Source organism: Poecile atricapillus, chromosome 12 (genome assembly GCF_030490865.1).
Source record: "Poecile atricapillus isolate bPoeAtr1 chromosome 12, bPoeAtr1.hap1, whole genome shotgun sequence".
Classification (NCBI taxonomy): Eukaryota; Metazoa; Chordata; class Aves; order Passeriformes; family Paridae; genus Poecile; species Poecile atricapillus.
Window position 1 is genome coordinate 667,516 of NC_081260.1, and position 23,152 is coordinate 690,667.

Here is a 23,152-nt window from a genome sequence, read left to right on the forward strand (position 1 = left end):
GGGGGGTACAAAGCAAAACATTTCTGTCCTGGGTCTCTGCTTATGTTGCTGCTCTGCAGAGACCTTCCCTAAGCTCTGGCATTTTGTTTGTCATGGAAAGTGCCTTGCTTAAACTTTGTCTTTTAGCATTTCAAGAACAAAGCTTTGAAATTCACACTGTTGCCCTCTGTGAGCTCCCCTTGTCCCTGCTGTTCCTGTTGCACTGTCCCACACAGCAGCTCAGGCTGCTCCTCCGTTAGGTCAAGCTGAGGAGCGTCCTGGGTGCTGAGAAGAAAGAACAGCTACGTGCTGGAGGTCATGGTAGCCCAGTGGAGCTTTGTGTCCATGGAAAACAGAAAAAAACGGATACAAGCTCTAGAAATAAAGCAGTAAGGTCTGGAAACCTAAGGCAGAAGTGATTTGGACTGTTTTTCAGTTACCATAACCAGCCATCCAAGCAAACACCACCCTAGGTGCACACTAAGAAGCCAGTTAATGCCAGTCTAATTACCAAGAGCGTGGGGGCTTGACATACAGAGCGAAGCTCACCCATTCAGACCTGTCCCACCAAGTGACACCAGCTGCTCAGAAGAAAAACACGTTTCCGGGTCTTGCACTCTGGGACTTTATGCTTGTCATTATCATCAGTCATTTCATTACTACCAAAGTCTTAAAAAACCACAGGAAGTTATCAAGGACACATGGAAAGCTGGAGTGGTTGTGCTGGCTGTGTGGATGTGTGTTGTAAGCACTAATTGCCCGGGAAGCCATGGAACGGGCTTGGCAGCCGAGTGCGAGCGGCAGTATCAGTCAGGCTGCCTTCACAGCATTCTCCAAAGCTCTTCTCGATCTAGTCCTCAAGGCACAAAAAACACCTTTGTGGAAATTAAAAGAAAAATAACCTAATAGCACAATTCTTTATGAAAGGAGTCCTTTAAATCTTATCCTTAAAATAACGCTTCCAAAGAAACTTGGGGTTTGTGCAGCACAATGCTGGGGCGGAGGGGAGTGGGAAGGGATGTGTAAAGGTTCGGGTTTAAACGCAGCACCTCAGATGCTTAATTCCTAGCTGATCCCAGAAAAAAACATGAATTTGATGGCAGTTCTCGCAATCTTGCCCTTAGCCAGATCCACCACGGAGGGATTCCGTGCTCCATGTTTCCATCCGCTGTTTTCTCGCGTGCCGGCCGGGGATCCATCAGAGATGTTGGGTGCCCGTGCTGCTCGCTCGGCGCTCGCACAGAAAGAGCTCTGACCTCACCTTGCTGTGAGCAGGGAGCCTGCTGGGGCACAGGGGGTCCCCAACACCTCATTCCCAGGTGGGCAGGAAGGGATCCCATCCTGCCCGGGTGAGAACACGGCAGGGGCACTGCCGAGGCCTTGGGCTCTCTCCCTACAACACCCACAGAGCCAGGGGCAGCGCAGCTCAGGGCACAGCCGCTGGAAGCGGCCAGAGCCCGGGCACAGCCCCCCGGGAGCGGACGGAGCCCAGGGACAGCCCCTAGGGAGCGGCCGGAGCCCAGGGACAGCCCCCCGGGAGCGGCCGGAGCCCAGGGACAGCCCCTCGGGAGCGGCCGGAGCCCGGGCACAGCCCCCCGGGAGCGGCCGGAGCCCGGGCACAGCCCCTCGGGAACGGCTGCTGGGGGGGGACGCGGCTGTCACCGCCGGCTGCGGGACCGGGCCGCCGGAGGTCGCTCCGCCACCGCCGATCGCTGGCCCCGACCCTGCCCCGCCCTCCGCACCGAGCCAGGGCACACCGTGTTCGCTCCGAGCCCTCCATTCAACAAAATGTTTATGCGTGCCTCTGCTCCAGAAAACATCTTGGCGGCTGCACGGTGCCTGTTCGCTGCTGCTGCTCCAGCTGCACTGGAATCGGGGCAGGGTCTGTGCGATGCTTCAGGAGCCAGCTGGCCTTCCTGAGATGGTCCCCACTCCAGAAGCACCCCATCTGCGCCCTGTCCCTGCACCCCCGGTTCCATTGGAGGGACCTTGTCTGCTGGGGAAGGCTGTGTTCCGCAGCCCCTTGGTGCCAAGTGGAGCTGCTGCCCCTTTGGAAAGGCTGGGCAGGGGCGTGCTTTGCTGCTTTACCCTGAGGAAGTGACACCCACCCCACAAACCCATCACCCATTTCCCAGTTAAGTAAGGCTTTGAGGTGCATCTTGACATTTCAAGAGCAGTTAAGACATCTCCTGGGCTCCACGGTGCCTCCAGAGAAGCACAACACTTGTGCCCTGTGCCTTCTTGACATCCGGCTGCTGCACTTACTGATGATGGCCATGTACAGCACCATGGAGTTGGGTGGGCATAGCCAGCCCTGGCCAGGGCAACCACAGGGCTTGGACTGGCTCCCAGGGCCTGATCGCAACTCCATGTCCCCTGTCCTGTCCAGCCACTGTAGTCCAGGATGTGCCTGCTTTCTTCCCTGCCTGAGGGGATTGTGTCAGTTGTGCACATCTGGAGTTAACTGGGGACAGGCTGGCCCTGCTATGTCATCTCTCAGGCATCATGCAGCCACTGGGGGACAGCCCTCAGCCAGATGTGCTGTCATCACAATTATGCTGTTGCTCCAGCTGATACCTCCAAACCCCTTGGAGGGAGAAGGGCACCTCCTTCCCCAAGCCATATACCCTGTGAGGAGGGAGCAGCATGCCCTGGGTGAGTGGGGAACCAGTGCTGAGGTCATTTACAACCCTGCCAGCTGAGACCACGGGAAGGATTCTGCAGGACTGAGAGAGGGCCAAGACCAAAGCTCACAGCTCTGTTGTTGAACTCAGGAGGCCAGAAAGGAGAAGGTGCTGATGGCCACTCACATGACATCCACACCAGACTCCCAGCCTGGAGTGTTTCTCAAGAGCACGGCTTTCAGCAGAGCCAGTTGCCCAAGCAGCTTGCGTGCCCCTGCCAGGCTGTGTGCCATGGCTCTTGCGAAATGGTGTTGATAAACACTCCAGGGCATGCCAAGTCCTGCAGGATGACAGCTGATGTGCCCGGGCTGTGGGGAGTGCCTGCACAGTGAGAGGAATTTTCCACTCCTCTATGGCAAGCGTGCCTGACCCTGCTGGGGGACTGTCCCCAGCAAGGCAGAGATTATCTGCTGGTGTCCCAGCTGGCTTGTCAGGCCCAGTAAACCCTCATGCAAGTGCTGTCCTTAGGCACATGGCAAAGCAAGGGGTGGTTGGGTTGCTTGGGGCATGGTGGCACACACTGCCCTGTGCTGCATACAGGAGCAAGCAGGCTGGGTTAGGGTCCCCAGGGAGACCCCACCACCCTCATTTCACCATGGAGCTATTCTTGTGTCCTGGCAAGGAACTGCCCCTTAGCTTTCCCCTTTCCAAGTACAGGGGCCAAGCTGGAGTGAGCCATATGCTTCTCCATTCCCTGTCCCAAGAAACTGCCTTCCTGTGATTCTGGTCCTCTTTCCAAATGCCCTGAGGGCAGTGGGTGACCCTTGACAGGACCCTCCAGGCTGCCTGGGTCAGTTCTGCCCAGGTGTGTCTTCTAGTAAGTTGGAAATGCCTCAAAGAGCAGTCGGTTTGTGGTATGAAGAGGGTGTGCTCAGTCCTGTGCTGTCCACTGTTTGGTAATTAGCATATGAAAGCCCAATTCGATTTAACCAGGGTGTTCTAGAGCTGCAGTTCCTTTTGTCCACCCTGCCATCCTACTGTGCTCTCAACAGAAGCCTGAAAAGCTCGTGCCAGGCAGCACAGACCTGGACAATGCACCTGTGCACAGTGCCACATGAGTCCCTGTCCTCCAACACGGCCTGGCCCATGCTGTGCTGTCAGTGGCAAAGTAGCTAAGTATCAGTCAACAGCTGGAGAGAGTGAGGGGGTCACAGGTCTCCTGTGAGGATGGTATGTTGGGAATGAGAACTCTGCGAGGATCCTTCCTTCCTTCCTTCCTTCCTTCCTTCCTTCCTTCCTTCCTTCCTTCCTTCCTTCCTTCCTTCCTTCCTTCCTTCCTTCCTTCCTTCCTTCCTTCCTTCCTTCCTTCCTTCCTTCCTTCCTTCCTTCCTTCCTTCCTTCCTTCCTTCCTTCCTTCCTTCCTTCCTTCCTTCCTTCCTTCCTTCCTCCCTTCCTCCCTTCCTCCCTTCCTCCCTTCCTCCCTTCCTCCCTTCCTCCCTTCCTCCCTTCCTCCCTTCCTCCCTCCCTCCCTCCCTCCCTCCCTCCCTCCCTCCCTCCCTCCCTCCCTCCCTCCCTCCCTCCCTCCCTCCCTCCCTCCCTTCCCTTCCCTTCCCTTCCCTTCCCTTCCCTTCCCTTCCCTTCCCTTCCCTTCCCTTCCCTTCCCTTCCCTTCCCTTCCCTTCCCTCCCCTTCCCTTCCCTCCCCTCCCCTCCCCTCCCCTCCCCTCCCCTCCCCTCCCCTCCCCTCCCCTCCCCTCCCCTCCCCTCCCCTCCCCTCCCCTCCCCTCCCCTCCCCTCCCCTCCCCTCCCCTTCCCTTCCCTTCCCTTCCCTTCCCTTCCCTTCCCTTCCCTTCCCTTCCCGCTGGGCTGTGATGGAGCAGCACCACTTGCTCTGACTGAACAGGGTCCCCTGTCCCCTCCCACGCCCCTGCAGCCTCCAGGTCAGTGGGTGCTGGACCAAGGCACAGTGACAGAGAGATGGGATGCTGATGTTCTGAGGGTGCTGCTGGGAGCATCTGAAAACGGGGATTCAGGGATCTGTTGCTGTGTGGGAACCTGTGCTTGGGATGGAGACAGCGGCAAGAGGAAGAGGCGCTTAGGGCAGCAGGTACAGGAACACTGCTGTCTGTTGGCCACAGCTCGTGGCATCGTGGCTTGTGCATGTGGGCAGGGGTGACAGTGGCAGCGCAGCTTTTGGTGCCTGCACCTCTCCACTGGGGAGAGACAGAGCTTGGGCAAAAGGCAGCAGCAGCGGCAGGGAGCCCAGTCCTGCCCCCGGCTGTTTGGGACATGCTGTTCTCTCAAGCGATGATAAGGACAATCAATAATAAAAGCAGGCAGATGGAACGCGAGCCCGGCCTCCAGCCAGCGACCTTCAGGAGCTGGGTTACTGGAGCAGCGCCGGGAGCCAGCGCGGGGTGAGCGCGGCTCGGCCAGCGGCCCCTGGCCCGCAGCCTGACGGCACCGGGCCTCGGGCAGCCCAGGGACACGCCGGGCACCTCCGGAACGAGCCGGGACAGCGACACAAGCGCCGCGGCTGTCCCCGGCTCCGGCCGAGCCTCCGGGGCAACCCTGAGCGCTTACATAACGAGCACTGCACAAACATGACCCACTCACCGCCGAGCTCAGCAAGATCCTGATAAAGCAGAAAAACAGCAGCCCCAGCCCAGCGCCTGGACACAGCTGGCCCCGGCTGCTCGGGGCTGTGACGTGGGAGGGTCAGCAGTGTCCTTGCCAAGCAGCTGCGGGGCTGCGAAACAGCCTGGAAGGTTCGAGCTGGCCCAGCGCCGACGTGGGCGTCTGCCTTCCAGCAGGTTCTGTCTCTTTCTGAGCTTCTTAGAGCTGCAGCGAAGCTCTGGGTTTTGCAATCTTCCGTGAGACAACAAGCTGTAGGGCCGCTCAAAGTAACATCTCCTGCCCGAAGTGGAGAGTACTTTTGTCCCCGGGGACAAAACAGCCTTTGCGAGAGGGGATCCCAGCCTTAGACTGGAATGTCCCTGCCTGGTGGAAACACAGGTTTCCCCAAAAAGCTGTCCTTCTCCTGAGCATTGACATGACAAGGGGTTTGGGATGTGCTATAGCATGTCCTCTCTTTTGGGGACAGGGCAGCATCACTCCCATCAGTACTCTCAGTGGGGGGATTCTGGCCATGGCACTGGTACTCCACAGTGCTGGCAGGCACTGTGTCCCTAACACTCTTCTCTCCCCCTCCTGGAGCCTGGTCTCTATGCCAAGCCTGAATGTGACACTGGCTGACTTCAGCTCTGTTGGCTCCATCCGGCAGCTCCTGCACTGCTGCAGCTGTGTGTGACCCTCTCTGGGTCCCTAAGCCCACATCCTGTCCCGTTAACTTCCCTTCTGCAGGAGTCCCTCCCTACGCCTCTGCACCTCACCTTGCCCTGGGCTGCAGCTGGAGCAGCACAGGGATCTCCCTGCTGGCACCACGTGGAGGAGCTGCCTTGGTTGGGCTCTGGAGAGGTGAAGGCTGCTGCTGGCACAGTTGGGAAGATGTGGGCATCACAGCTCCCTTGTGGAAGGCCAAGTCCTGCACAGCACAGCTGGGTAGGAGAAGAGGAGCTTGCTCCTGTGTGCTGCACAGGGCAGTGGGTGCTCCAAGGCGTGTGCATCCCCATCGGGGTTGGGAAGCCCTTCTTGCTGGCACCTCCTGCCCTGCACTTGCTCCCCTTCCTCTGGGCATGCAAAACAGGAGAACTTCTCCAGCTCTTTGAGTGTCTGCAGAAAAGACCCACTGACAAAAGCCTAAAAATAACCTAGAAATAGTGGAGGAGAAAAAAAAAAAAGGGGCTCTTTATTGCTTAGCCAACAGCAGAACCAGTCGTTGCCTGGCAAAAGTGAGAGAGGAACTGGGAGTTAAAATAACATCTGCTTGCAGGGGGCCAGCCCGGGCAGCCATGTTCCCAGGTTTCCTGCAGGCAGGAGCAATGTGCTGCTGCCTGCGTGGGCTGAACGCGTGGGAACCGTGTTCCTGAGCCACATCCAAGGTCTGCGCTCCTCCAAGCTCCCAGTTGGGATGAGGGACCCCTCCCTACAGCAGCAGGATGCTCTCTGCCACTGCCTGTGGTGGACAGCTGCCTGTGGCCCCAGGAATCATTCCCCTGCATCCTAGCAGGATGGGGTTTGTCCTGGAACACTGGGTATAGCTGGTGCCACTGACTGCAGGCTTGGGCTGCTGGGCTTCCAGCAGCTGCTGGTATGGGGAGCAGGGATGTGGCTGGGGAAGCCTGGGAGAAACAACCAGAGTGAAGGGAGCCAGGCTGTGCTTGTCCCCTTCCTGGGTCTGTCCCAGCTGTGGGATAGCTGGTAGGCTCCTTGTGTAGCAGTAATGGGAACAGCCTGCTCTCTGTGCTGGTACCCTGGGTCTGACCTGAGCATCGCTGCTGCGTCACCGGGTTTCACTGCAGGAATGGGCAGTGAGTGGGGGAACCAAGCCCTTCATCCCATTCATAGCAACCAGGCATGCAGACTATGGATGTCTGTGGCTTTCACTGGGAAAATGCTGAAAACAATCAGAAAACAGAGTTATGTAAAAAATCACAGTCTAGTCAAGTGGATCTGGCACAAGCCCAGCACACCCCGTCCCTCCTGTGGCATGCAAGGCCATTTCTCTGGGGCAGGAGCAGCTTGCTTAGGACAGGCTACAGCTTTGCTGGGCCCTCTCCATCATGGGTAGCAGCCAAGCCAAGTCCTCTCCATGTCAGGAGTCTCTCTTCTGCTTGACCTCAAACACACCTGCATGCCTGGAGTAGCAGAGGTAGCTCTGATGAACCCAGCTGCAGCATTGTCCTCTCTGCATCCAACTGACTTCTGCTCCATTCTTGCCTGTCCTCTCTACTGCTTGGCTTTGCTGCCTCCTTCTCCTTCCAGGGCAGCCATGGCACTGCTTTCCTTCCCCACCTCACCCGTGCCAGCTCCTGCCTGGGCCACAGCACACTCCTGCTGCTCAGTCCTGGCCTGGCACTGTGACACTGCCATCCACAGTGTTCCAGCACGGGAGAGGGGTCTTAGCAGGCCCCATGACCCTGTGCCTGTCTCCTGGTCCTCAGACACAGGGTCAGACCCTCACCACACTCTCTTGGACAGAGGCAAAGCCTGTGCTAGTGATTTGGCCTCAGCCCAACCATGCATTTGTCCCTGTAGTTTCTTGGAAGCTCCCAGTTGCTGCTGGGAACTGGGACCCTGTATCACTGGTTGGGATGATCCAGCATCTGGAAGGGAGGTGTGATGCAACCCAGCGAGGGATATTGGGAGCAGCTGTAGCAAAATGGCCTTCCCTTTGATCAAGTAGTGGTGTCTCCCTTTGTGGGGTGGACTTTGTGCAACCTGAAGGAATGTGGCAACTCCATGTGCACAGCCAGGCGTCTGTTCCCAGTGCTACCATTGGCAGGAGCAGAGGAGCAGGGCACCATTGCAGGCTTTCTCAGCATTGCTGATTTTCTGCTCATAGCAGAGCAATGTATGCCTCATGCCCTCACTTCTGGTGGCCAGGAAAGTGAGGCAGAGCACTATGCTGCAGTCTGGACCCTCTTGGGCTCAGGGGCTGTGTGGACCACCCTGCTCCCTGTTGAGGTGACACCTCAGAGCTGAAGCCCCAGCCGTCCCTTTTACCTGAGGCTGCCTGTCCCTGCAGAGGCTCAGGTGCTCAAAGGTAACCTGGACCCAGTTCCCACTGCTGCCCTTTGGCACAGCCTCCTTGGAGCAGGGCTGGCAGTGGCCTTGTCCCGTCCTGTTCCCTGCCCCAGTTCCCAGTGGATACGTGTTGGGCTGATACGGGCTGCACCGGGCGGCGGTGCTGTGTGACCCTCGCTCCTTCCCCGGCTGTGAGCAGGGTGTGGCTGGGAGCCACCTGTGCTGTGCTGCCCGTGGGCTGCCCTGAGCCTGAGCCTGGGCCATGGGCTGCTCTGAACCTGAGCCCTGAGCTCAGGAGGAGGTGGCAGCCCCTCGCCCTGTGCCAGCCTGGGGCTGTGGGGCTGAGACCCCTCCAGACATGTGTTCCCACTGCTCTGTTTCCTCCTCTGGCAGTGTGAAGAGGCAGAGCTCAGCTCTGGGCTGGAGGGGCTCCAGGGACACTTTGGGGTGAGCATGAGGGGACAGGGTGGCTCTGAGCAGCACAGCAGGTCTGTGGTTTAAGTCCTGCACAGCACTGAGGTTTGAGGCAGCAGCGTGGAAGTCGGAAAGAACAAACTGTTCAGCTGCCAGCCCTTCCAGCTTCTGCTTTCGAAGTTATCTAACAGCCCAAACAAACATGAAAGTGCTGGCTCAGCCACAGCTGGGTGCGGGACACAGCCCAGCCCATTGGTAATCCTGCAGCCCAGTCTTGCCGGGTCACTGCTTCTCCCTGGGTGGGTAATGGGCTCTGCTCCACCATTCCTCACCTCAGCCCTGCAATTCCTTCCAGAGCCACCACTGATGCCTTCCAGGCAGCTTCTTGGGATCCCACTGCAGTGATGACTAGTGGTCACTTGTCCCTGCAGGGATGGACAGCCCCATGGCTCAGAAGCTCCCTCGCACCCTGCTTGGTCCTGCTCAGGCCCAGCAAGCAGCACGGCATTGCCCTGGAGATGCCATCTGCTGCAGCAGGGAGGCAGGATTGACACAGAGATGCCACGGCTGATCTGTGTGAAGCAGAGAGCGCTGACCCACCATGGCTGGGTGCTTCACTGCACCCAGAGCTCTGGAGATGGGCACAGGCTGCAGGACCCACACGGTTCAGCCGTGCATGGCGAAAGGGACAAGCCTTCATGTCCTCAGTCAAGGTGTGGGATCAAGAAGCTGCCAGGTGGAGGGATGCAGGAGGAGATTGCAAATTGTGCAGAGGGGGGACTGAGTGCCCAGAGAGCCCAGAGCAGGGTTCCACGGGTGACAGAAAGGGGAAGCTGTGGGCTGTCACCAGCTCTGACAAACAGTGCTGGGCCGTGGTGTCTTGTCACACACACACACATGAATTCACATGGCGGGGGGCGGGGGTGCAGGTGGGAGGGGGAGCGAGGAAGGGGTGGAGAGCTCTTTTACGTAGAGTGTCCTTCAGCCTTCCTTCCTGTGGCCACTGCTGAGGGTATATAAACACTGCAGCTATAATTATCTGGCGTGGTGAGCAGCGCGCCCAGCTGCTGGCTGCCATGGGCACAGCTGGAGACAGCACTGCAGAGCTCTGGGGGCTGGCTGCCAGCTCCACTGCTGCCCATCGCAGCTCCACTGCTCTCCATTGCAGCTCCACTGCTGCCCATCGCAGCTCCACTGCTGCCCATTGCAGCTCCACTGCTGCCCATCCCATCCCAGCTCCACTGCTGCCCATCCCAGCTCCACTGCTGCCCATTGCAGCTCCACTGCTGCCCATCCCATCCCAGCTCCACTGCTGCCCATCCCAGCTCCACTGCTGCCCATTGCAGCTCCACTGCTGCCCATCCCATCCCAGCTCCACTGCTGCCCATCGCAGCTCCACTGCTGCCCATCTCAGCTCCACTGCTGCCCATTGCAGCTCCACTTCTGCCCATCCCAGCTCCACTGCTGCCCATCTCAGCTCCACTGCTGCCCATTGCAGCTCCACTTCTGCCCATCCCAGCTCCACTGCTGCCCATCCCAGCTCCACTGCTGCCCATCCCAGCTCCACTGCTGCCCATCCCAGCTCCACTGCTGCCCATCCCAGCTCCTCCAGGAGATTTTTGCCATAGGGTAACTTTGGAGCTCCAGGAGCTTGGGAGGGCTGGCAAGTCTCACCTCCTGCTCTCCCCATCTCTCACCCTGCTGAGCAGCGGCTGAGAACAGCCTTCAGCCAGGGACAGGCCGGGGATGCAGAGTGCTTCATCACAGACTGTGACAGCAGGGACACGTCCAGTGACAGGGCACCAGCAGTTTGGCAGAGTGCACGTTCCCTTGCAAGGGAGAAGGGGACAAAGGACGATGTGCAGACTCCAGTAGCGAAGGCTGCAGGCACGACATGGTCCCTGCAGAAGGTCTGCAGCAGAGGAGGAGCCCTGCTCAGTGCAGTGGCCACACTGGGAGGGCAGCCCATGCTCCTGCTGAGCAGCTCGGGAAGGCAGCCAGCACCTGCAGCCCCATCTCACCTGCCCTGCTCCTCCTCTCCTGCAGGGAAGAACAAACCTGGGATTAGCTGTTCCTAGCACATTCCAGATACTTACCTCCCAGGATTCCCGCTCTGAAGGACTTTGTTGATGAAAGAAACAAACCTGGAACCGACCGTTTGGCTGACGAAAGACACGGTGCAAGTTGCCAGCAGAGCAAGTTCCCCACGTGCTTGCATCAGGCTCCCAGCTTTCACTGGGGTGAGGCATGGCCAGCACCCCGTGCCTGGCTAGGATTCTGTTTGTCTTGTGGACCTCCTGTCCCAAAAAGGGATGAGGAAGCAGCTGCTGCCATTTTGTCCTTCTTGGGAGACTGGCAGGGGAGCTGGAGAGTACAGCTACATTCTGTGGGTACCCTGGGAACTGGCTGCTCCCCTCAGCTGCCTGGGGACACTGACAGCAGGGAGTGGGTTCGGCCCAGGGCTGTGCTGGATCTGTGGCTGGAGGGTAAGGTTTGAGGAGGATGCTGAAGCTGAGGTGGGAGCTGAGGATACTGTGCTGCAGGCAGAAGCATCACCCTGCGGCACCAGCACTAGTTCACCTGTCCAGCTGGACACCTACCCACACAGGCTGACCTCCATGAGCACCGGCAGGGGGTGGACCTCTCCCACTGCCGTGATGCAATCCTGGATCAACCCTGAAGATGCTCATCCAGACTCCACTTTCTGAGCTGACTCACAGTCTGCTTTCACCCTGGAACACCCCATGCCTGCGGGGTGCCTTTCCCAAGCTGCTGTGGTGGTGTTTCTTATCATCAAGCCCTGCAGGTATCATACATCCCAGAGGATGAACACACATCACACATCTTACATCCCAGAGGACCCAGGGCCTACAGGGCCTGCAGGAGCAGCTGGGGCACATCGGGTGCAGGCTGGGCTTGTAACGCAGAGCATCAACAAAATGTTTGTCCTTTCCTTGCCCTGTGGAGAGGATGGGTCCCCACATGGGCAGAAGTGACCTCCAGTTTGTGTGAGCAGCATTCCACTGGGACCTGCAAGTGGTCTTGGCAGAGGGGATCCCAGCAGGTGTTTCACAGTCCTCATTTGACTGCCTTGAGCTTGGCTTAAATATGGTTTGTCTCCAACTCAGTGAGAAGCGCTTTCCTGGTGAGATACCATCTCCTCCTTGGTAGGAGAGTTAGACTTTGAAAATCATTGTGGGTCCCTTCCAGCTCAGGGCATTCTATAATTCTATTTCTTAAGAGCTTCTCTGTCCTCAGGGACCTGCCCCTATCACTGTCAGCTGAAGCTGGTCCCAGAGGGAGGTGTGGAGTGAGCCCCATCTCCGTGCCTCTCTTTTACTCATGGGTTGTTTTTCCCCAGCACAAATACATCTGGGCTGGCTCATGGGCTCTGTTTTCTTCCCTGAACAGAGAGTTGTGCCAACAAAGCAAAGTTTCTTCCTTATCCCTCCCCTTTCTAATTGTTTCCGTGTGGATCCAATTTCACCATGTCCCAGAGCAGGCTTGGGTTCCCTGCTTACATAAAGTTAAAAACAAGGGCTGAGGCACCAGCTGTTGGCAGCAGAGCATGTCCTCCCTGCATTGTCCTTGGAGCACAGTGAGGCTTCCAGGCTTGGCTCTTCCAGGTGCCTGAGACTTGTGGTCCCTGCTCAGGGAATGAAAGACGTCAGAACACCCATGTTGGTGCAGCAGGGCCCCGGGCAGGGCTGTGAAGCCACAGTTGGGCCCTGTGATGAGTCCTGGGCTCATTAACTGAGCAGCACAGCCCTGGCACTCCTCCCACCCCCTTCCCGTGCATCCTGTGTGGCTTCTCCTGGGACAGCCCCTGCTTGGGGTTCCTGTGGTGCCCTCTGTCCCCACTGCAAGCCCTGGCTCTGCCCTACCAGAGCTCAGATGGCAGCTTACCCCATCCCAGAAGAGAAACAAGCAGCCTCTTTGGAAAACGCTTGAGGCTTTTTGTGTCTGGTTCCTTTTCTGTCTTGGCCTCCTCCTGGCACCTGCTGGAGGCCCTGGAGTGAATCTTCACAGAGGAGCAGCATCACCTGGCTGGGGGAGCTGAGACTCACAGGCAGATCAGGGATTAGGGGGTGCAGCAGCCACTGACTGTGCATCCCAGGCCAGTCTGGCAGTGTCAGTGGCAAAGATGGTCCCCACCAGCCGTGGCCATACCCTGTGCTCACCCTCTTGCTGGAAGGAATCAGCTGAGATGTGGTGATGGTAAGGACAGGCTGGCTCTGCGAGGTGGCATGTCACATGCCATGGCTTCACTGGTGTCCAGTGAGGCTGCTGCCCAAGCTTGCCTGTTCCTCACCTGCCCAGCATGACCATGGAGAGATTGTCATTCATCAGGTCATGGTCTAACAGCATCTGATTGTGCTTGCTTGTGTGTAGGGGAGCACTGTGGTCTTCCCTAAATCCTGTCTCCAGAGAGGGGGATTGCTGCACCAGCCCTCTGCATCCTGACTCTGGATGCACAGCAAGAGCAAGCTGCTGTCTCACCTTGGTGGTGGCCTCGTGCCCTGTTTGGCCAGTTCTGATGTGTCTGGCATTGGAGGGTGATGCTGGGTGGGTGGCACCCCACATGGCATCTCCCAGTGGCAGAGGGTCCCGGGTTGCTCTGTGCCAGGGAGCCCAGCAGGTCTGAGTCTGCCACGGGCTGGAGCTGCTGTCGCTCCCTGGGTGCCTCTCCTGCAGCACACAGAGGCACTGGGACAGCTGTGGGGTGCTGAGGGCCTGCTGCTGTGTAGCCTGAGGGGCCACATAGCATAAGTCACATCAAAGGGAGATGGGACAGAGAAGGGCTTTCAGGATGGAGCAGGGATTTGGTGATCTGGCAGAGCAGCAGAAAGCAGCTGGCTCCTGTGTCCCTGGCTGCCTGGGTACCATCCAGCCTCGACAGAGCTCAGCCAGTGCTCCCAGCACTTCCCACACACTCAGCCATCACACAGACTGTGTCTGGGGTGGCTCTGGCATGACCTGGCTGCACAGAAGCCCAGCCCTGTGGCTTGGCCTGTGCTTGGTCACAAAGGGTGACTGCAGAACTGGGGATGCTCCAGACTCACAAAGGCCTTTCTGTCTGAGGAGGGCTCACACCGTGATTGTCCCTGTCCCATATTCAATGCCACTGCACACACTGCTCATCTTTCCAGGGCAGTGAAGGGGCCTTTGTGTGCCAGCACAGTGGCTCTGTCCCCATGCAGCGTTTGCCCCTCATTCCTTGGATCACGCTGCTTTGTTTGCACTGGGTTTGACTGGACCATGAAATATCTTCTCATGTTCATCTCTCCTCCTGGCAGAGCTGTCTAGCCTGGCACTGCCAGGCAGGGAGAGACACTTGCTGGCTGTCACCTCTGCTGGCAGGACCTCTGTCTGCACCCCTGCAGTGGTGTGTCCCCTGTGTCCCCACACCGCCATGGGGCAGTGCCACTGCCTGGGTGCCCAGAGACCATCAGTGGGATGTCCCCGGGCAGCCCAGAGAGTGTCGGCCCTGGGTGTCTTTGAAGTCAGGCCTTGGTTGTCCCAAGGGAGGATTTGCCCTGAGTCAGGAGCTGCAGAACCACCCACCCCGGCAGCATCACGGGGCTGGGATTGTCCCCAGCGTGTCTGCAGGGTGTATGGAGAAGCCAGGAAGTGGGAGAAGATGCAGTCAGAGATGACGGCAAGGGAGGGCTGAAACACGAGGAACAACAGGAGAGCAGGCTTGGGAGAAGGCCAAGGCACAGGTTTGTGCTAGTAGCTCTGAGCAAGGAAATCCCCTTTTATTGCCTAGTTTCTTCTGGCTGGGCTCAAGGACAAGGATCTGAAGGTTTCCCTTGAGCACCATGACTGGCCCCAGTCCATGGTGTCCACCTGGGGCAGAGCCCTGCGGGGCCGGAGCCCAGTGGGACTGCGGCGGGCGCAAAGCCGTGTCCGGACACCCGGAGCCCACGGACGTGCTGCCTGTAGCTGGATGCCAGGGATCACACACCCCTGTGAGGGGGTGTGTGTGTGTGCACGTGTGTGCACACATGCCTCGTGCACGTAGCTGGATGCCGCAGGGTCTGGGTGCCAGCGTGAGAGTGGGTGTGGGTGTTTGTGCAAGCACGCTTCTGTGCACGGCTCCGCTCTGCGCGGCTCGCAGCGATTGCTGCAAGGCTGTTCTCTCTTCTGTTATTCCTTGACTGTTTTTTTCTCCTCAGACCCCAGCATTTAATCGTTCCGCACCCTGGGAACATCACTGCATTTTCCTGGCAGCCACACGGGTGCCGTGTGCGGGATGGGGGATGTGTGGAGCTGCAGGCGCATGGTCTCAGTGCTGTCCCCTCAACGTAGGCACTCCATTGCTGAGGGGTTGTGACATGATGTGCTGGTTTGGAAATGTCCATCTGATGGAGCCATATGCCAAGACCTGGGCCAGGGGACACTGTGCCGTGGGCGCTGTGGCTTTGCTGTGTCCGGCGGTGGAGCCCCGGCTGCGAGTGCAGCACCCCTGCCCACTGTCAGATGGGCTGGGCAGGACGAGGGAGCTGGGATGCCAACCCTCCTTTGGACACTGCACCGAGCAGGAGAAAAGTCTCTTTCCCAATATCAGCCACATGCTGCTGTTTTCTAGTGGGAGAGAAAACCACTGGTTGCACATGAGTGTGCCAGCACACACCTCAGCCTGGCTCATTCTGTGCCCCCTGTGCTCCCACAGCCCCAGGCTACAGCAGCACAATGTGTCCTTGCAGGTCATCTCAGCCATGAGAACCTGTCCATCTGCAATGCCGTGACTGATGTGGCACAGACAGGGACCCTGCACCTGTTTTCTCCCACCCCCCCTGCCTCTTTCTTAAGGTTTCACCCTTATTTCAGCAGGCAAAAGTATCCACCTCCCCTGCACCTCTCCTCCCTCTCCGAATCCAAGCTATTCTTCCTCTTGTTTTCAGCCAGCTACTATCCTGGAGTTAAAAATAACAAGGAATTTACAGCCCTCGACCTTGAACTTGGCCAAGCGCTTCCACAGAGTAAAGTGCTTCCACTTTGTGCAGTGTCAGCAGAGAGCTTGATGGCTCATCTTGGGTTTTCCTCCATCTCCACAAGGCTTTTCCCCAGGGCACGGCACTGGGATGCTGTCCAGGCTGGCACTGGCTGACAGGGATGCTGTGAGCTGGTCACGTAAGAGGTGTAGGGCTTGCCACAGGCACAGGAGCCGGGTGGGGTGTGATCCTGGGAGGTCAAGTCCCCGAGGTGTCATGGGATCTGGGGCTTTTGTCACGTCTTTTCACATTCATTCTAACGACATTTCCTCTGCTGATGTTATTAGCATGGATTTAGAAAGGTTCCCAGATTTTCTCCTCCATAGCTGGGAATGCAGGAAACTCAAAGCAAACTCGTCTCAGTGTCTGTGTCTTTAAAAGGAAAACTGGGATAGTCACCTAACGCTGGGACTCCTGCAGCCACAGCCCTCGACATGGACCCTCAGCCCATGTTTGCAGGTCATTGCTATTTCAGGGCCATGACGAGTGTCCCAGCCCTCCGTGCGCCTCTTGCGTGGGGCAGGATGGGGTCACGAGGGGGCTGTGATGGAAGCAGGGAGGTGCTGCAGCTGGGACAGCTGCACCTGCTAATGCACCAACTGCTGTGAGACCTTCGGAGCCCTCACTCTGCCCTTTCTCCCCTGAAAAGAGGCTGGAGCCTGGGGATGTGGCACCAAGGTGCCGAGCAGCTCCCAGCATTCTGCAGGAAGGCCGGGTGTGCTGGGCAGGGCAGGGCTGCGGGGAGAGAGCAGGCAGTGCTGCTGGTGCTGCTCAGGGAACACTGCCCGGGTACTTTTAGCCTGTGTTGTTTCCCAGAGCAGGGACAGGAAGGCTTGGCTCATAGGGAGGGAGCCCACAGGGAGCAGGAATGATTCACTGACTGAATTAAGCAGATTTATGAGGTTATTTCTCAAACGTGTGTGTCATGCCATCCTGGCTTGGCTGCACCACAGCACTGCTGCCAGGGCAGAGCCTGCCAGACCACAGCCCTTCCAGCAAAACAACTCCAGTGGGCAATAAAACTGGGATAAACACAGCAGCACTGGCTTGGTCTGCACAGGAGGCCACACATCCACACTTCCCAGGGCCAGGCTGCTGCTATTCACAGTCACTGAGGAGCCCTGGGCAGGGGAAGGAGCAGGGACACACCAGGGCTCAAGGAGTTTGGGCTGTGATTGGGGATTTCAAGCTGGAGAGGAACTTGATGGGGCAAAGGTGCAATTTCTCCTTGTTCCCTTGTTTGACATCTGAGTTGCCCTGCCAGGAGCTGGGGGTCACTGTTCTGCAGAACAGATGTCCCATTGGACACTGGATGCCATTGGGGCCACAAACCAGCCAGGAAGGATGTACTGCTAGAGCTGTGGTGTCTGTGAGAGCTTTGAGACTGACTGTGGGATTGTGCCAGTCCATGGGCCCCAACAGGGACAGTGGGAAGAACTCAGGAGGTGCAGTTCCTGTGCCCAGAACAGGGCTAGGGTGTGGGGACCCACAGCTGGGATTGTGCTTGGGTTATTCCCAGGAGTGTCCATGCCTGAGTAAGGGACACTGTTTGAGGATGGTCCAAAGGAAACCCTCATCCATTCCTCTGGATGCTCCAAAGGAGACCCCAGGCAATGTTTCTCAGGCTCAGTTTCCTGCCAGCACTACCTCTTAGCCATAAGGGTTGCAGTCAGGTGTGCAGCCTGCCTCTCCTTGCAGGCGCTGAGACTTTCCCATCACCAATGAGTTCCCTGAGAAAACATCAGCCCTCCACTTGGATGAACTTTGGTGTCCTCCCTGCAGTGCCCACCACACCCCAGGGCCACCACAGCCAGCCCTGTGGCACCCCCAAACCAGGGACAAGTCTGTCTTGCTAAATGAGTCCTGGGACATTCCTGCCTGAGAGCCATTTAAAATCTGCTAAAAGAGGTTACAACCTTCCAAGAAACGTGTCTCTGGGAAGCTGCCCAGTGGGAAAGAGGAGAGACCCAGAACATCACAGCAATGAGGGAAGATTGAAAACAAGCTAGGAATAAAAAAATGACTACATATATAAACACGCTGGGCAGAAAAGGCAGCGCCTCAGCCTGTGTTCTTCGGTTGTTGTTGTTGTTTCTAAAGCTTCGATTTGGAAACTTGCTGCTATTTATAGCCTTCCCCTTTCCCTGCAGTGGTTACTGTGCTGATCCCTTCCAGATGCTGGCTCCTCACAGAGCTGGGCTGGGGGGGCTCTCGGGAGCTGGGGATAATTTTGCAGCATTGCAAAACTGGGGATATGAAGGGGAGGGGTGAGGAGCCTCAGCACCCATGTGAGGGTGGGTTCACAAAGAACATGTCAGGAGTGAACCCACACACAGGCACCACGGCTGCTCAGCTGCAAGAGGAGCTGCTGGGGAAAGATTTCTCCTGGATCCATTTTCCAAAAGGATGAAGGAAGCCCCTATCATACAGCCCCAAGGAACCCCAACATTCCTGCAGAGCTTGGATGTGCTCTTGGCAGCTCCCTGTGTAGACAGCCCTGGTTCTTGGGACATCCCTCTGACGTCAGCATCTCTGTCCACCACCTCTGTCAACATCTCTCCCCACCTCAGAAGGTTGAATGAGTTGTAGGAATCCCACGGAAAACATGAGTCTGGGCTTTCCTGCCTGTGAGAGAGGTTTGGTGGTGACTCAGTGGCCAGTAACCAGGGCAGCAACATACAAACAGGCATATGGGGCACGAGGGGAGCAAGGGCATCCTGGATGGCACAGGAGGCATGCTGGAGGCTCAGGGGAGCTAGAATTAGTCCCTGACTCCTTGGCTGGTGATAAGGAGGCTCAGGGTATCTATGCTGCTCCATGGGGTGGGGGTTCAGAACCTGCTTGAGAACCACCAAGGAGAAGGGACTCTGTGTCTCAGGGGAGCAAGACAAAGGTTTCTGGGAACCTGATGCTGCTGTGTCCTGGCATGGGCACAGTGAAGCCTCCCTGGGACAGTCCAGGCCCTCCCAGCTGCTGCAGCCCAGGGGAGAGCCAGCAGGTCTGGAAGCAGCCATTCCTTTGTTTGGGTGTGCTCAGTGGATGGCACTGATTTTGGGCCATGATTTTGGGCCTTTTCTTTGCCTTCTCAAGAAAATTCCTCCTGAAAAGCATCACAGCACAGCTCTGGTCTTACTTCCCCCAGGATTCCCCTGCTCATGAACAGATCAGTTTTAAAACACCTTCAGCAGGTTCTGGGTCTGTGTGCTGGGACAAGCAGAGACCCTGGGGTGCCTCCTGGCCATGGAAGAGACTCTCCCAGGAGTGCTCCTGTGCATCCAGCTCTGCAAAGGAGGTGTGGGGACAGCCTGGAGCTAGGGGGGTTCAGGGGTCCTCCAGCGGAGCAGAGCCAGGGAGAGAGAATGGAAACAGGGAATGTTATGTAATCTGAGTTTGACAGAGAGGGATTAACATTCTCTGGAGATGCTGCGAGCATTTCAGGATGGCTGATCCTTGGGAGACATTGTTGGTACCTAGCTTCCCCCAAATCCACTCCTGATCCCTCACCTGGCTCGTGAACCCCGGATCCCTCCAGCTCGGCATCTCCCCCGGATGGTTTGGCATTGAATCAGGATTAATTTGGGGGCACTGGGAAGCATTTCACTTGTGAATAGGATGCTTCAGGGCAGCAGCGTCCTGGTCCTTGCTCGATGCCCTGGTGTGCCCAGGAAGGAAAGGGGAGCAGGCGGAGGGAGCCTGTGCAGAGGTGGCTCTGCCCGAATTATCGTCACTCGCACGGGGGGAAGCGCTGGCTAACCCAGCCCCGGGCTGGAGAGCTGGGGACAGCCCATCTCCGAGCCGGAACGTGCTAATCGTGACCCAGGCTCCACACCCAGCTGCCTGATGGGAGCTCTAGGAAAGGCAGAGATGGCCGGGCACGGTGAGAAGGGCAGGGGGACAGGCGGGCCGGGGCCGGTGGCCAGCTCTGAGTGGCAGCCCTGGCCACGCTCACCGCCGGCCGGCTGATGACGCCGAGTCACCCGATCCGTGGGAGGAAGCAGCAAGCGCTGAGCTGTCGCCACAGCAACAGCTGCTTCTCTGCCCGCCGGGGGAAATGATGGTCCCACGGGATGTGCGTTTTTGGGCTGGTCCCTCTGCTTGGTCACCCCCAGCCTTGCACACACTCCTACGTCTTCCTCAGGGTACTAGCTGAGCTGAGTGGGCAGCGCTATTTTAGGGCTTTTTCAGCTATTTTGGGCAATGCTGTGAGACACCGTGAGCAAGAGGAAGCGACAGGTTTTGGTTCCTGCTTCCAGATCAACTGTGGGATTGGGGATGGGGGTGGCCGGGGCGGGCAGCGTGGAGGGAAGCAGCCAAAGAGAGCTCGAGACTGGGATCCGGTGGCCACTTGTCACTGTGATGGGAGCAGCAGGCAGAGAGCAGATGTGTCTGGCTCCTGGCACCCGGCTCTTGGACTCCCCAGGGCTGAGCACACTGTGGTGACTGGCCTGTGGCTGCAGTGGGGGTCAGATGGCCATAGACCTCCAAGCTCTCTTTTCTTCTCATGAAGCCGTCTCAGCTTTCCACCCCCAGCTGCTGGGCCCTGTTGACCATGGGGGCCGAGCTGAAATGTCCCCAGGGTGGTGGCAGGGGGCAGGGGCTGGTTCTTCCAGCCCTAGGCAGAAGTTGGTGACCCCAAGCCCAAGGGTGGGCACACTGGCTGCCAGATCCAGGCCCTGGTTAGACACCCACCTCCTGGAGGGGCATTTTGTCTTCTTGCCTGACTTCCTGCAGCCCTGGAAGGTTGATCCTGGCCCCAAGCCAGTGCCTGGATTGATTGGTGTGGCATTCCCGTGCTGCAGCAGGGCTGTTGGCAGCAGCCTCTGGCTGCCTAATTGCGCCAGCGTGTGTGCAGTGACCCCTGCCCCTGCCCCAGCCAGCTCTGCCACGGTGCCTGGGGGTCGCCTGCCAGCAGAGCTTTTGTGGGGGGCACACAGAGGGGGGCACAGCCAGGTCAGAGCTGATAAAATGACACATTGCTTCTCTGTTTCCCCAGTGCAGGAGTTCTGAGAGGTCACGGCTTCGGTGGTTCAGGTACTGCTGGGATGCCCTGCACAGCCAAGGCACAGGGTCTCTGTTGTGTGCTCACATGTCCCCACACTGGAAAGCCACATGGTCCTGTCCCATGAGCAGGGCATCCTCCCTGGCAGTGGCAGAGTTTGGAGCAGTGTCACCAGCTCTGGCTGTACCCCAAATGACAACACACCGGGCCCTGGGGACAGAGTGAGCCGGTCCCTGGCAGGGACTGACCTGGGGAAGAGGCACAGCCCCAGGATGGGCAGGGAGCTTTGGAGCTGTCAGCTCATCTCCAGACCCATCTGTCCTCTTCTGCAGGCAGCAGAGCAGAGTCGTGGGCAGCGGGTCCCTGGAGGGAGGGGCAGACTGCTGTGGATGCCCTCAGAGAGGGACAGACCTCACGGGCCTTGGCTAAGGCGCTTCCTGCCCTGGGGATGTCACTTTCCCACTGCAGTGACAATGCCCATGATGCCAGCAGTGATGCAAAGGCAGCCAGCTGTAGCTGTTGCTGTTACTGTAATTACAATAATAACAACAATAACAGTAATTACCCATCTAGGCAGCCTGCGGCCTCTGCTGCTCAGCGCTTTGCCATTCAGCCTCCTCGGCTGGGTGCTGGCCCTGCTCCCCTTGGCCCCTGAGCCCCTGTGCTGTGGAGGGACCAGAGCTCTGGCTGGTGTCGGCACCAGGGGTTTCTGCCCCATGTCTGCCACTGGACCCAAATTCTCAAAGTGGGGTTGCAGCAGCCAAACTGCTCACACTCTGCTCGCTGCAGCAGCGCCTCACCTGCAGCTCTTGAGCTTTCAGCCACCCAAAGGGCTGCCTGGGGGACCGTCAGGCTTTGGTCCCACTGAGCATGGAGCCTGTGCCTTAAAGCATGTGTGTGTTTGTGTCAGTGCCATGGCTGCAGGGCTGAGTGCGTGTCCCTGAGTGCCACAGTGCTGGTGACACCAGGGGCAGCAGCAGCCACACCATTGCCACTGCCACAGAGGCTCTCTCTGCCTGGTGGCCCAAGCCCGTGTCTCATGTGCCCGCAGAGCTGCCCCTGCACCAGTGGCACTGACAGGGACCCTGGTGTTTGTCTGAACACTGTCCCACCCAGCCCAGGACATCTTTGGGTCTGTCTCCCCGGAGTCACACCCCAGAAGTTTTCTGCATCCTCCTTGTTAGACAGCACAGGTCCCTGTCACCGTGCTGTCTGTCCATCTGTTTTGGGCTGCTGGGAGTGCAGCTCCTGTGGCTGCAGTGACCAACTTAGCCCACTTCAGGCTCCTCTCCTTCCTGGCATCAGCTCAGGCTGTGCTTGTGAGCCTTGCTTTGGCCTTGCAGTGCTCCTGTCCCTACTCCACCCCAGCCACTCTGAGTAGCTGTTGTACGCTGGGACTGGGCTCTGGCGAGAGGAAGGGGGTGCTCAGAGAGGGAAGGCACCCGACCCCCTGGCCCCAGCCCCATGGGGGCCCTGGGCCTGCCTGCCCATCCTCCCTGGCACCCCCTCTGTGCCTGGCCGGGGTGCTGGGGAGCTGAGGCAAGAAGGGCTTTGATGTGCTGCTCTGCTTGGTGTCACAGCTTCTGGGCACAGCGGGCTGGCACCAGCGGGGCCTGGGCTGGGCGGCAGCTTCAGAGGTGCCTCTGGCTCACATCCCAGCATGGCGCTGGCTTGTTTGTGCCTGGGGAGGCCGGGACAGTCCCCAGCACTCGGCTCCTGCTGGGATATGTTCCCAAAAAGGCTTATGGAGAGCAGCAGGGCCAGTGAGGCACTGGCCCAGGAGATCAGGCCACGTGTTACACAAGAGAGCAGGTGCTGCCCTGCGGATGGGGAGGGCATTGGGGGGACAGGGAGACCCTGGGGGTGGCCCAAGAGGCTGCACAACTACAAAGCCTCCGGCTCCTGCATCGCTGAAGCCATCCAAGAAATTGGTTTAATTGGGAGCCACCGTGGGAGGAAGCTGGTGCCACGGCTGGAAGGCCGACATGCAGCCATGCAGCCACGGCCCTTCCTGCAGCCGAGCACGGGGCAGGGGCTGCTGCACTGCTGTGTGAGCACAGCATAGGGTGCAGGGGCTGCTGCACTGCTGTGGGAGCACAGCACAGGGTGCAGGGGCTGCTGCACTGCTGTGTGAGCACAGCACAGGGTGCAGGGGCTGCTGCACTGCTGTGTGAGCACAGCACAGGGTGCAGGGGCTGCTGCACTGCTGTGGGCTCAGTGCTGGGATGCAGACAGCCTGCAGAGACCCAAGGTGAGCTCTCCTGCTCTCTCCTCTCTCTGCAGCTGTCGCTAGGACGGAGCCCCTTCACACCAAGATGGGAAGGCGCTGCAGCCTGGAGCTTACCGGGCCAGAGACAAGGCCCTGTGCACCCTGTGCTCACAGCCACTCACCCTGCACAGGCCCCTGTGCAGTGCCTTCAGCCGCAGGTGTCCCCAGCCTGGCAGTCCCCTCGCTGAGGGAGGCAGACAGACAGAGCCCAGCCTGGACTCTGCC

The 23,152-nt window shown here is 58.5% G+C and overlaps 1 long non-coding RNA gene across 1 annotated transcript; it reads right to left on the reverse strand.

The window, feature by feature from the left end:
* Positions 1–588: 588 nt before the first annotated feature.
* On the reverse strand, positions 589–12,013 carry LOC131583781 (uncharacterized). Its single transcript, XR_009278592.1, has 4 exons — positions 10,806–12,013; positions 10,336–10,701; positions 5,218–7,117; positions 589–1,259 (listed from the first exon to the last, which is right to left on the reverse strand). It is a non-coding gene; the product is annotated as an uncharacterized LOC131583781 (long non-coding RNA).
* Positions 12,014–23,152: the final 11,139 nt, after the last annotated feature.